The sequence below is a fragment of the Drosophila grimshawi genome, unplaced genomic scaffold, assembly GCF_018153295.1.
Source record: "Drosophila grimshawi isolate 15287-2541.00 unplaced genomic scaffold, ASM1815329v1 contig_1367, whole genome shotgun sequence".
NCBI lineage: Eukaryota > Metazoa > Arthropoda > Insecta > Diptera > Drosophilidae > Drosophila > Drosophila grimshawi.
In genome coordinates, this window is record NW_025062889.1 from 2,972,263 (window position 1) to 2,986,858 (window position 14,596).

Here is a 14,596-nt window from a genome sequence, read left to right on the forward strand (position 1 = left end):
TGCTCTCTTTCTTTATACACTTGTTGCGTTGGGCATTTTAATTATGCCACAGAATATGTGTCACGCTCAGCGATGGCCATTGGAAGGTATATCATGTCCTCTTTTTATACCCCTAAGCCCTTTGAAAATTTATAAAATGGGTATTATAAAGCTTAACAGGTTGTGGAAACTTTTTAAGTCTTGCCTAAAAACACTTGTTAAAGTATAAATTTAACATGAACGGATCACTTTTGACAAAGGGTAGACAGTTTTGAACCACCCGAAAATGTGATAGTTTTGGAGAACAATTTTAACATGAAAATTGAGTCAGAATCTTGTTTGTAATTGTAGATGTAGAATTAATCTAGACTATAATTTTAACTTAAAAATCAAGTTAGAATCGCGTTTTCAGGTTTGGAGGCAGTATTAATCTGGAGCTCAAACCATGTTTAAAAATGCCTGGTTTTTGATAATCTGATCAGTTTTTTGAAAGTTATGGCTGTTGAAAGATTAGAGCCATCTCCAAATGTGATTTTTAAGGAGACAAGCTTACAACAAGAATGGAGAAAACATATGTCAAGGGTATTTATAATTCGTCTTTTAAGGATTCGACTCACTTCAAATTGTAGTGGCACCTGCATGTTGCATAAACCTGCACATTGTTCACGAACAGCAACATAACAAGAAGAACAACAATATCAAGTCGAATAAAAATAAAAGAATCAACTGCCGGCAAGAGTTGTTAAACTTTTATTACAAGCTGCCACCAGCATACAAAGTGTGAGCTTTGACTGGCACAACTAACTCGTTTAACAGAGCAGTTGATTGCATTAGTTGCCCCTGCAACTGCAAGAGGAATAATAATAACTGCAAAAACACAACAGGAAGAGCAACTGCAAATACAACTCAACTGCCGCTTAAGGACCTTAAGGTAGAGTTGTGTTGACATTTTATGGCCAAAGGAAATTGCTTCGAAAGTCAACCAGGATCGCTTGCACACATTCTGGGTCAGGCTCATTAGAAGGACCTTCACATTGTTGGCGAGCGCGCACCATTTGTTATTGCAAAACGCATAAAGGAATACAAATATGAGTTGCATGCAGCCCTGCGGCAATTGTTCGTGAAATGGCCATATATGAGGCAGCAAATATATTTCTACTTATGTAGGATATGTGAAAACTTTTGCGCACACTGCACACAGCACACTGCATGCGAAAGGACACTTGAAAGGGACAGCTTGCAGCATCACCAGCATTTTTCCACAATATACAAAAGGGCAAGTCCGTTGCTGCAGGTTCTGCTAATGTTTTCCTTGCATTTCGTATCTGCGGGCGCAATTTCTGCCCCGTCACAGTTGTAAGTTATATGCTAGATTAGACCGCTGTGCGAAATCTTCCATAATACGAGTATAATTCACAGTGCTCTGCTCTGTTGGCGACATTTGCAAAATTGCCAAAATAAAAAGAAAGAGACAGCCTTGAAAATGTGCATACAAAACAAAATACTTGGCTTTTCAGCCACATACATTTTAGTCATACTAAAAATGCAAAGTAATATACGTAATATATTTACGAGAAGAAATTATATTATTAATATACTGCAGTAACTTAAATGAAATGGGGTATTAATAGAAAGGAGCTAAGGGTATTAAGAAAATTATAATATACTTGAAATATATGTAGAAAAATGTAATAAAATATGACAATGGTTTTGGGGTTTGAGTTGTAGGAGGAATATATTTCTGTTTACTTATCTTATGGTAAGTTTATGACGATCAAGAACAGACAATTTCTACAGCCTTTCTTTAATCTATATACAAGAATGTCTAGTATTTATATTATTGGCATAATTAGTCAAAATAGCTCGTGGAAATCATAAATAATACCTGCTGTTGTTTCGTACACGCACTTCATAAATTTAATGCAGGGTGGCCCGAAATGTCAACAGCAAACAACAAACAATTCAGCAAAAATATAAAACAAAACACACATGAATATGTCATTAAATGTATAAATAAAAAATGGTCAAAGAAAATATGTAAAAAAAACAAAAAAATTATTGACTGAATTAAATTGTGTATGTGAAGGTAGAGCAATTTGCGAACTGTCAGCGACAAGCGCAATAACAGCCGGAAACGGAAATGGTGGAACAGAAATAGTTAAAAAATATTCGACGTGGCATACTTTTTAAGGCGAGACATTTGGACGCCTTAATGGGCGTTTCACATGCCAGCAGGTGTAAGAACTGCTGGTGGCTTGTGGTGAGTCGGGTGGTTAAACAATTGTCAGAGGCATTGTCGTCGACGTTTTGTGATTGCATAAGTCAAGTCCATGGCACGTGTTAAAGTGCCCGCCAGCCCGAAAGCGACGAGCAGCACGCAGCAATACTTTTGCAACGCTGGGCTAAATGGTGAGTGAGGGCTGCGTGTCCTTCTTCTCCGTCTCCTTCTGGCTGGCCGGCATGTACTCTTTCACCCATTGTATGGCTGACTTTAACTGCATTAAGCTCTCGGTTCGCATTTAATTTAAGTGTTTGTGTCTGTTTATTTCTGGTTTCTTTGCACTCGCCTCCCCCGAGCCCCTCATCAGTTTGCTTGGCCTTCAGTCTGCGCCCGATGTCGTGTCTATTTATAAACGGCTTTCGTAAAGTCTGAATTATACTTGTATACAGTAAGGAAATTTGAATTCCTTGTGAAATTTACTGTAGATTCTTTTTCCAGCTAAATTCAATTAAGCTCAAATACTGTTTGCATTTTAGATATCTTTAGATATTATTTGTGAAGCTATGAAAACATTGCCTTAAATTAAAAATCGTTTCACTCATAATTTGAAATCATTTTTGGAATTTAATTAAAGGCAAATATAGCCTTTAAATGCTTAAGCTCTAAAAATGTTAATTATTCTGTTGGCGCAAATTGCTTACTGTGTATAATTCTTGTTCGCATTTGATACATTTCTATTTATAGTTTCAATTACGACAACCGACGACAAATGCAATAGCAACAAACGACAGCAGCAACAACTTACGACAACTAACAACAGCTACAGTTTTAGCCTTTTTTTTTGATACAATTGACTGTTTGGCCTTTCGATTAGTTATTGTTATTACATTTAACGAATATATTGATTTCCTATAAGCCTATTCTTGTTTACCTTGTTTCGGCAGTCAATTGCGTTTACGTGGCGTATGATTAATAATGTATATTACTATTCAGGTTAAGCTGAAAGCTGAAAGAAGAATTGGTTTACTTTTATTTCGCACGCCAACTTAATAATTCCATTTACCTCTTTGGTTCAAAATCGATTAAATTTCTTTTTAAAAAACTCAAGAATACTGAATAGGTCTTAAAAAACTTTTTCTTATTAAAAACTAAGAGTGAAGTTTCAATTGCCACTATTTTTTTTTTGTTGTTGCATTTTCTCTTCTTTTCCTTATTTTCGAAAGTTTGCTCTTAACTTAAGCGTATTATTTGTTTTTTTTTTTTCTGCGCTTTGGATTGCTTTCTATCGAAGTGTAATATTGTGAGTAGTCGCAGAGGATTAATAAAAGATGTTCGGAGGCATGAAGAAATATTTTGAATTAACGTTCTTTTTCATATTTGTATCTAAAAGGGCTAGATAATTTCCATCAAATGAACTAAACCACAAAGTCGTTTTTGGTTTTAGCTTAGGAGAAATAATGCCATTTCTTAGCTTGCTTAATGGCTTGCTCATAATATTCAGATAATAATAATTATGTAGATTAATGATAAATCATGACATGCTTTATCATTTTCATTTGCATGTTTTTGCCTTGAGTGAGTAATTCAATTCCCATTATCATACAAAATTTCCTGCTGTGGTAGAGGTAAAGGTATTCCCATTTGTCTATTGGTCTATAAATGTTGACGCAGCACACTTTTCATATTACCTTCGTTTACACTATGCGGTTAACAACATTCTGGGCTTTTATGGTCAATCTGAACGGCTATCTTAGTGCTTGTCCAAGGACTAAAGCCACATCGTAGAGACGAGCAAAAGAGCTGTAAAACACGGGGTGGGAATGTGAGACTGTTCGGATTTTACAAGCGACCATATAAACAGACAGCTGTTCCTGGTGTATAAAAAACTTTGTTGCTTTCTGCTGCAACGTGTCAGCTAAAGTCATATTCACAAATTATAATATATAAAGACATATACACAGACATACCAGCAAACACACTCACACGGGACACTCTCACGCTTTCTGAAATATGTGTAATTTATGCAAGTGCAAGCGGAAGTTGAAAACCAAGAAACACATACAAACATCTACAAAGAACTGCACACAGCACTGACAGCCAGAAGCTACCAACTGAATGAATGACTGACTGAATGACGAAGTGTCTGCCTGAGTGACTAACTGACGGTTTGACTGACGGGTGCTCTTGAATATTATGCCCGCTTCTTGGCTTTTGAATTATAGAATAGACAATGGCTGTCCTTATGCGCTCGACAATCACTAATGGAGCAGGGTATGTGAAAGTTAAACACAACTTTGAGGGTGGACATAAGCGTGTCCATAAGCTAAGTAAAAATCTAAATATAGAAGAAGAACTATACCTTGAGTATGCTGATTTATTTTTAAACTAAAGCCTTAACTCTTTTGATATTAAATTGCAAAATGTTTACAGGGCAAATGTTAGTCTAGCATACGCCCTGTCAGCCACCACTTCAACCATGTTTTTGTGTTGAATTTGTATATTGCGTTGTCTTAGTTTTCCCCAGTTGTATTTCACTTTCATTAAGAAATGTAAGAGCGCAGAGGGTCTTCAAAAGCAGGCAGCCTTCCCCCATCCACTCTAGCACTTGTCTGTGTGCTTGAATGCAAGCGGGCATAATAAAGTTAGCCTTGCCATCAAAGTCAAAAATACTCCAGCCAAAGACAGAAGCACGTATAACGAGCCAACAGTTGAGTCTTGACATTGACATTTGAATGCGGTATAAGTTAAAGCCGGCAGTAAGAAGCAAGCAGTAAGTTGAAAAATCAGGCACAAATCAGCTGCCCAATGGATTGCAAATTGTGCTGAGCCCAAAAGACCCATAAAAAAAACAAAACCGAAGGATTCTGTTAAATGGGCTGCTGAACCGCACATTGATTTGCATGTCCCAATTCAAGTCCTGGGCGCAGCAGCCGCAACAGTATCTGTGATCCGATCAATCTGTACCCCAAAAGGCTTAGCCAATAAAAGGTTTGAATCCCAGAGAGGGACTGGGGTCATATAATTTATGACCATGCTATGCTGAGCCAGACAATTTATCAAAACACTTTGACATTCCTAACAATTTTATTTATTGCAATTTGGCTTAAGCTTCTTCTTTTTGTTGGCTACGTATTTGGCATGGGAACGGCAACAAGCACTAATAAAACATGCAGTTAAATTTTAAATGCCAATTTGTGTAGCTACAAAAAGGAATCTCAACTGTATGCAAAATGGCAAATGAATGTGAGAGTGGAAAGTGTTCAACTAGAAAATACCTTAAGGGCGATGAAGTATTTCTTCTTACATAGATACATAGATACATACATATATATATATGTATGTATGTGAGTTTTGTTTAAGGTTTGTTTTTGATAATGCACTAAGTGAAGATAGAGGAAAGAATTTTTTGTGAAGTAAATTAACTTGAGTTTTGTGTTTATCACAATTTAGACAGCGATTAATTATCGCTTAATTTACTAGTATTTATCTGATGCTGTTTTCGGACACATGGCCACACATTTGTTTCCATATATAAATGTGCATATGTTTTTAATTAAACGAAAGATGCAAACACTATTTTATTTATGGGATCTTAAACAGCATAAATCACCGCAAATAAGGAAGAGAGTAGCACAAGCGTATATATATTTATATCTAATAGAATAGTTTATGGTATGCGGATTTTAATAAATCTTATTATTTATTTTCCCTTTCACTGCAAGCGCTTTCATTTGAGTGCATGTGAAACGTGTACAAACACCATAAATTAAATTCGTGAACAACTATTTTGAAAATGTTCCGAAATCTTATATCTATGTTCTTTTGTGATTTCTCGATCTCTGTGTAGACTCAATTAGCTGGCAATGGCGTATCCCTCATTCAAGTTCAATGATTTCGAAATCTTGCCTAGTTGCTAATTGGGCAAAATGATTTGATCTGCTTGTTTCGAGATGTAGATGCAAATGTAGATGTAGATGTACTTATGTATCCATTATATAAAATTCTGTGGTATCCAAATACTCATAATAAATTTGTCTATATATAGCAACGATAAATCTAACAAGGCGGCTGGTCGTGAATGAAACTTCAAGTGGCAGCCTCTCAATTATTTTTGGCAAACACAACTGACAACTGAGGGAAAACATGCAAAAATGATGAATATTATTCAATTCATATTATTGGTACTATTGTGGTGCCACCGAATAGTGGGTCAGTGGGTTGTCCATGAGCTGTACTTATCTAAAGAGATGGGTCAGTGGGTGCTAAAATTGCGTCATCTACAAAGGAATGTAGCCGAACTCTATAAATAGATTTGTGAATCGAGCAAATATTTCATTAAATAATAATCGCTTGCCTTTATAAATACCCAGTTTTATTTGGTGCTGCATTTTATTAATTTTCTCAGACTTTTTTGAACGTTATGCCAAAGAATCCCTTTGTAAAATTCTCATTCGCAATATATAGGCTCAGTTTGACAACTTGTAATCTCCATTCTCAAATGGTAATTGCTAAATCTCTTCTAAAGATAACTACATTTAAATTCACTTCAACTTCTGTTAGCATGAACATGACAACTGTGTGGCTTTGCTCTGGCTTTTCGGCTGTATTCAAATGACGTATCTTGCAAATCATTTGAATCAGTTAACGTGAACACAACACATGGCAACATTCATGGCTGTCTCGACAGCTTACTTGTAAATGAAAGTGAACATTGACAGCGTGTAAATTACATCGCATGTTGCTTTGTGTGATTACGAATCTTTGTCAGCTATCAGATATTGGCTTGTGTTTAATTCAGACAACAAACCTGCATGCAAAATTGACTTTTGTTGACATTACGCATACGCAACGTTGGCAGAGAGAGAGAGAGAGTTTGTTCATTTAAACAATTGAAATTTTAAGCTCCACAAAATGGTGTAGACTAATTAGTAGCCAATGTGTCTGTCTGTGGCCACACACAGCGAGAATTGTGCACCCCGCTGTCTGCAGCCCTGCCATAAAAATTTAATTAAAAACTGTTGCAGTTGTCGGAGCGCGTGTTGCATGCACCACATGATTTTACAGACAACAGCAACAGCAGATCATTTCATTTTATGCATTCAATTTAACAGAGACAAAAGGCAAGCCAAAAAATAATCTACATATATAGTAAAAATGTATAAAGAATAAAATCGGAGCGTAGCATAAAACTAATTAGAGGTCGGTGGTGAAGCAAAAACTCAAGCTGTGATTTAATTAAATTTCTTTTTGAGGGTGGTGGTTGTGTTTCTGGAGAGGGTTGCGAGCAGCAGCGATGTGGCCTCGCTCTTGAAATATCTATGTAGGGGGCAAAGTTGTTGCTCTGTTTTTCTTAAGCATTTCTCGCTGATTTTTTTGCAATATTTTTTACACTTAAGTGAGCCGTTTCCATGCCAAAGTTATGTACATAAAAGTTTTTCTATCAGACACATCGTAAACAACATGTCAGCCATTTGACAAGAGTTCAATTAGGCATAAAATGAGTAAATATAGGCTAAAGTTCAGGATGAGCAGACTATCATGACGGGGCAGTAATAAAAAGAGATGCGCATACCCTTTTCAAAGCACAAGTTAAAAGTCATGGCTACACAAACGACGAGAGTAGGGTTCAATTTGCTTAAATGTCCAAAATTTGTATAAAAAATGCAAGGTATTTGTTTTAATATGCTAGGACACTTTAGTTATCAGTCTTGATGCTCATCGATTTTACAATGCTTATGCAATAAATGTATAAATAATATGTAGGACAACTTTTCCTTTTGATTGCCATCATTTTAAATGCAGTTGAAATACATGTGTAATGACCGCGCTTACAGGCGCTTAATAACATAATGCATTGAAAAATAGGTTGGTTAATATCGCATATTGTGATATCATTTAAAAAAGTTGGAATAATAAAATTATAAGCGATACAGCTGAAGAACTTGAAATTCTTAATGCAAATTTTCCCACAGAATTATGGTTTGTTTTTATTTTTTGTAAATATTTAACAGCTTTGTTACAGGGTATCTAAATGACAAACTTTATGTTAGAATCACTCTCATACCCTGCTGCTGTTGGATGCTGTGACAGTTTGCAAGTTGTGTATTTTTGTTGTTTCATTTAACATTCGAGGTAACGCTCGCGGCTTTTGTCAATTTGCAAATGGAAATGTCAGTCATTCATTTTGAAATTGTCACAATCATTGGACTGACACACCAGGAGCAAGGACACGTCAGCAGAAGCTGTGGATATGGTCAGTGGGCGTATCAGAGAGAATGGTGCCACGCATAGCATCATATAGCAAACAAGTTAAACCGCAGCACAATTTCCATACTTACGTACATATATCAAATAATTGCTCTATTAACGGGAATGCCAAATACGTAGTATCGTCTGCTAAACAAATAACAAAGTGCTGCTTGGTCGATTAAGGTAAACACAAAAAAACACACACAAAAAAATTACAGAAAGAAAGAAAAACACTGTTCTGAATTCCGGGCAAGTACAGTTTGCTGCGTCATCGGTCATTTTCAGCTGGATTTAGCTGGAAAATCACCAATCATACAAAAAATAAATAAAAAACAAAAACAACAAGAAGACAAGAAGCGCCGGATAAAGGCCAAGTTGAAGATCATAACATTTTCCGGCTTATATTTGTATAAATTCACAAGATGAAAATTTACGATTGTATAGCAATTTTAATATTATTTATCCATCGCAGCCATTTCAAAGAAGTTTTTAATTGTTTGTCGGTAAAAAAACTGGCTCATTAAATATGTTACCGCCTGTTGCAAATGCCATTTTATGACGCCACACAGCTTCTTGATTAACCCTCCCACACAGCTACGGCTAATCTTGAGTTTGATATATTGACCGACTAATGCCTCCATCATAAAATTGAGACACGCGCCAATGTTGTAAATATTTACACAGTCGTTCACGTTTTTTATGCGCCTTTGTATAAATAATAATCAAGAATGAATAATAATAATAAATAATAATGGGCCAGACCAACATAATTAAGCAGCTGGATATCTAGCGCACAATGGAGGTGTCGAAAGATTTCTGGTTTTTCACCCCGCCCATTCGGAAAATAAAAAAAACACTAAATAACAAGTACAACCATCTACAAATGTGTGTGCCCGACTAGAAAATACCCTGACCAAATATATCACAAAAATCATAAATGTGTGTTGAGAAAACTATAATTGATTTGAATTGTAAAAGGTTTTCTGATAGAACTGAAAGAGTTAAGAAGAATTTTTGGTACATTTTATCGTCCATTTGTCCATTTGTTCATATTTCCCATTTGTATAGTTTCCGATTTCACTATGATCTGTCTGAGTCATGATCATGTTGAAAGGTGCGAGCATATATAAATTATATAGGCTGTCTTCGACCTTAATATGCTCTCCCTTATACGCTCTTAATATCGTGCAGGGTATAATAATATTTATGCTGATTGCCTCCGCTTCATGCTCTTTAAATATTTTTGGCAAAATATTTGGCGTGCCTGCGGCAAAGGGCAACACTGTATGCCCTCCACCCACTTGACTACCACTCAGCAACTTCTTGGCCAACATGTAATTATTCGAATTATTATTGTTAGGCGTGAAAGTTACTTAATGGCACTTTTACTTTCTCTACGACCTCCCCTCAAATTATATAAAGATAATTTTTGGAAAATTCCTGCGGCCTTGTTTACCAATGTGTTTGTGTGTGTGTAAGTGTGCGTATGTGTGTGTGTGTGTGTGTGTGTGTGCGTATATGGGTGTGCCTGCCTAAATTACTGATTTACAATTGCCTCTTTCAAGTGGCAGTGGCATTTGAAGAGCATAACAATGCTTGCTTAATAACAATTACCACAGTGATTACAGTGAAGCCCACTTAATGTAACTATTTTTGGTTAATTCAATGACTTTATTATGGGTCAAGGACTGTGTCACAGTTGGGTACGCAAGAGTTAAGTTTAATACCTACGGTAACTGTAATAAGGACTGTGTCCTAGTGGTATTTTAGTCACAAACTGCAATTTAGTTAGTTGTTTGTTCAGGTGAAAATTCAAATCAACTATGCAAAGAGAATAGTACATAAATTCATCATCATCATAAATATTATTCGCACATCTCAGCTTACAAGTTGAAGTGCTTGGCTCATAATAATATCCAGCAAAAATCTACTCAATTTTAATATTAATATTTAATCATTTTAAGTGTATCACCAGAAGCCTCAAGTGTCATTAAGAGTTTTATCAAAGTCAAATGGGAATCATTAAATAACCACAAAGCAACTTATGTTCATTGAATAGGAACTTAACAAGAAAGAACGGCAAGTCGAAGATTGACGACATTTGAAGTTCAGTATAAATTAATAAAGCCGTACCAATTGTTCTTCTGAAAGCTGAAAGTAGCAATTATGTCTCATTCAATGTGTTTCAACTTGACGACAAAATTACATTACCCTCTGAAAGGGTATAAAATTTATAGACTAAGAAGAAGCTTAGCTAAGATTATTTTTTCTTAGTACCTCTCATATTATTCTACTCTTCTTGCAGCACATAACTCATACGCAGTGTTCACTAAGTGCTTGCATCATCATCAACATCTACGATTATTATTATTGGTTTTAGCTTCTTTATAGTCCTTGCTTAATGTTTTGTATTACATGCTTAAGTGCGTTTCAGTGTTAGAAAAACACAAATCATCTTCTGCGCATGGTTAAAAAAACTGATTTATCACTTTGCTATAACTTAGCATTTTATTTTTATCTGTTAAGTGTTTTTTTGTAGTTGCCAAAATCATCATTTGCAGCACCTGCTCCGAATGCTCATTAGATTGTAAAGTAAATGCCTAATGCTATTGTTGATCATAAAAGTCATGAGCTTTCAGCAAATAAGATATGAATGAATGCGCTTATTAAAATATGGCCCATTGACTTCCCGGCATCTCTCAGACATTTATTCATATTTACTTTGATAAATCATTGTTGCAATTCTTGCTATTGTTGTTTTTGCCACACAGCGCGTGCAGAATAAGCAGCCGCTTTTCATAAATTAAGAAAACATACAGCACCAAAGCCAACAACAATAGTAATGTGAATGAAGTCAACAACCAAATGTGTGTGTGTGGTTTTGTGTGTGCGCTGCTCGAGCATTTGTGTTATTTTAATTATTTCATTTGCCACGTCGAAGGAAATGCCAAGAGGAAAGGCAAAAAAAGCACGTAAACTTTTATCCGGTGTTGACTGTTTGACTGCGCTATTTTTTTTACTGCCTATGCAAATATTTCCAGTTAAACGGCAAATGAATATTGAATTGAAATGTAATTTCTTTGCAGCAAGTCAAGCGTAATAAATTCTGGCCTACTTGCAACATGCAAATCACATCGATTTACGTGTGGCAAACAGCATTATTCAGCGCTAAATGACAATTTGTTTGTCTGTGCGTTAAACCAGAAAATGTCGGCCAATTAATCTGATTTAATTTCACATGTCACTTGCCACAATTAATTAACCGTTAATTGTCAAATTGAGGTGTGTGGTATAAAAGTGCAAATGCATCAAAATGTTCAAAAGCTTCAAAATATCATTTATTTAAAAATAAATTTACAACAATAATTAGTATGAATAATAAACCATTTCAATTGGCAAGCAAATGCCTAGGAATAAATAATTTTAGTTTGTTATTTTAAGTGAGGTTCACAAATTTTAGTTACATCAAATTCTCTATTAATGAAGGCATGTTTACATATTTTATCATGTGTCCTCTTCCAATAAACCATATAAAAGTACATTTTCCGTTACTTTTTTCTATAGAAATGGTATTTTTACTGGATTAGCAGCAAATGAAAAGCTTAAATTTATTAATATGAAAATTGAATTTATCAATTTCAGTCAATTAAAAGCATTGATACAAATTAAATTGCATGAGTAATTGAAAATAAACATTTAGTCGATAAATTTGGTATCTGTCATTTTTATTGTGAATAAATTTGTGATTTGCATTTCATAGCTAAAAGGTATCTGTAATACGAAATGCATTTATATAATTAATTATAATTGCCGAGAGAAATATGATTCATTCTCCATACAGACAAAAATAATTAAATATATTTGCAATAGGGCAACAAGCTTTAGAAATCTATGGTAACTTAAACCACATGATTAAGAATTCGGCCCGGGAAGGGATATTAAATATTACTTCTTCTTTTTAAACCTATAAATGAAATTGAAAGGCGCTTATCGATTCCATTCGAATAGCTCTAAGCTCAAGGTCTATAAATATCATTCAAATGACTTATTAGCCGTCACCTAAATCGACAACTTTTGATGATGAAATATGAGGCAGAAACAAAAGAGAAAAATGGGTTGCATACGTGAAGGCGCGCAATGATAATGTACTTGTCAGACCCAGGACTCTTCTCTGTCTCTGTGTGAGTGTGGGATGATAATATTTATGAATGAGCATAAATTAACGAGACTTTTGGGGCTGACATAAATGTGACAAAGATGATACCAGACGATAACTGACGAGGACCTAAGGACGTGCAGACAGTTTATACAGAGACGCAGACAGACAGACTCGAGGGCACATTATGTTAAATTTTGTTAAAGAACAAACACCAGCAAACAACAGCAAGTACGATATTTTAGTGTAAACTTTTCGTATATGTATGTGTGAGTCATTAAATGAGTGCAAGCTGGGAGCCCTCTGCATATACGTAATATGAATATAAATTACTCTTGGCGTTTATATACATTTTTCTTGTTGTTCACGATTTTTTTTTTATTATATCTCGGACCCTTTTTAATTGAAATTCAAGCATTTTAAATGCGACTCTCTTGTTTTTGTGTTGCTTGTTTGGTTTTGTTGTTTGTTTTTTGGGGGGCTCTCTTTTTTGTTGTCGTATTTACGAGAATTTGCATAAAGGGTAGCATATTGAAGTTTTACCGATTGGCGCAACGATTTGCATTTGCATTCGATTTACGTCATTGCCACCTTTACCGACCAAAAATGCCAAACGTGCCTCAAATTGTTTGCTCATCTGCACATTGAACAATTTGTTGGCCAAAAGTTGATCCCTTGTTGGCCCTGCAGTATTTTGTCTTATGACAGCTGTCCGTGTGCCCCAACCTTACAGAGCATAATTATTCTACTTTTTGGCAAACGTAACTATAAATTTAGATTATAAATAATTGCATGCATTGTCTTTGCGTTCGTTGACCATAAATATAACAGACAGTTGGCAAATGCTCTGGTCAAAGATTTAGGTGCACAGCAATTAGAAGATTGTGGTTTTGACTCATTCAGGGTTGGGACCAATTGAGTTGGATTATTTTGGTTACAGAAGCTTTCGGTACTTTTCCACTTTTCTTTTATATCATAAATATAACAGAGAAATACGAATATTGATTATATTTATATTATAAAGGCTAAAGTTAAAACAAAAAAACTTAAATTATAAATCATCCTACTTAAAAGCAAAACTTCAAAAACGCTAAATTTAGTAAGAGAATTTTTTAATTTTCTTCGATTTTGAACTGTATTAAACTGATCTATAAACAAAATGAATGAATTTTCAAAAGCATTTAACAATGCCCACACATTTTTTAAGGCCAAAACATATAAAAAGTTGCACATTTCATGTTCTAAAAATTGGATGGTTAAAAATTGGTTATATTTACTTAATGAAATGCAGCACAAATTGTCCACGAATCTTTTGCTTAATTTTTAAAAATTGTTTATGGGTTGATTTTGGTTTGTCTATCACTTTTTAGCACGAATTGAAGAAGACTTTTTGTGTTCGATTTAAACAATCAGAAACTGTTGGAACGCACGATACGCAATTTATTATCGGGTTTTGGGTATTCAAGAAGAACCGTTAACGTCTAGAATCCTTTGCAGACTGCTTCAAATGCTGCCTGGCATATGGTTTATCAACTGAAAAAAACTCAACACACCTTGTGGCCGAAAAACCCGAGAGAGAAAGGGAGAGAGAGAGAGAGAGAGAGAGCAAGTACCCGAGAGAGCGAACGCTTATACGCCAACGACTTTTCAGGGGCCCAGTGAGCGTAGGCGCCACATGCAACATATACATGTGGGCAACCAATATTGAGCGCTGCTGGCAACATGTTGCTAGCAACAAACTGTTGAATTTGTTGTTCAACGCCTCATTTGCGGTTACCAGGCATTCGGTAAACAAAACCATACCTAAAACAAAGGCCAACATTTTTTTCTCCTATGTGTGAGTGATATTGAGAATGTGCTCCAACTGAGCCTTGAGTGTGGTCGGTGCGTGCTGAAAGGGGGGTGTGGTGGCGCATAGGGGGTGGTGTGTGGCATGTTAGCAAGTGGCTGGCGCGTTTTTTATCTGCCATGGCACAAGTGTAAAAATACAA

At 35.4% G+C, this 14,596-nt stretch overlaps 1 protein-coding gene across 2 annotated transcripts in view; it reads right to left on the reverse strand.

Annotated features, from left to right (window-relative positions):
- LOC6569142 (calbindin-32) overlaps positions 1-14,107 on the reverse strand; it is a 31,803-nt gene extending 17,696 nt beyond the window's left edge. Inside the window, exon 1 of one of the 2 annotated variants that reach the window (XM_001995040.3) lies at positions 13,883-14,107. The gene's annotated coding sequence lies outside the window, so the exon portion shown is untranslated. The remainder of the gene's footprint in view (positions 1-13,882) is intronic. The other variant, XM_032741192.2, reaches the window with a different exon arrangement.
- Between the last annotated feature and the right edge of the window lie 489 nt (positions 14,108-14,596).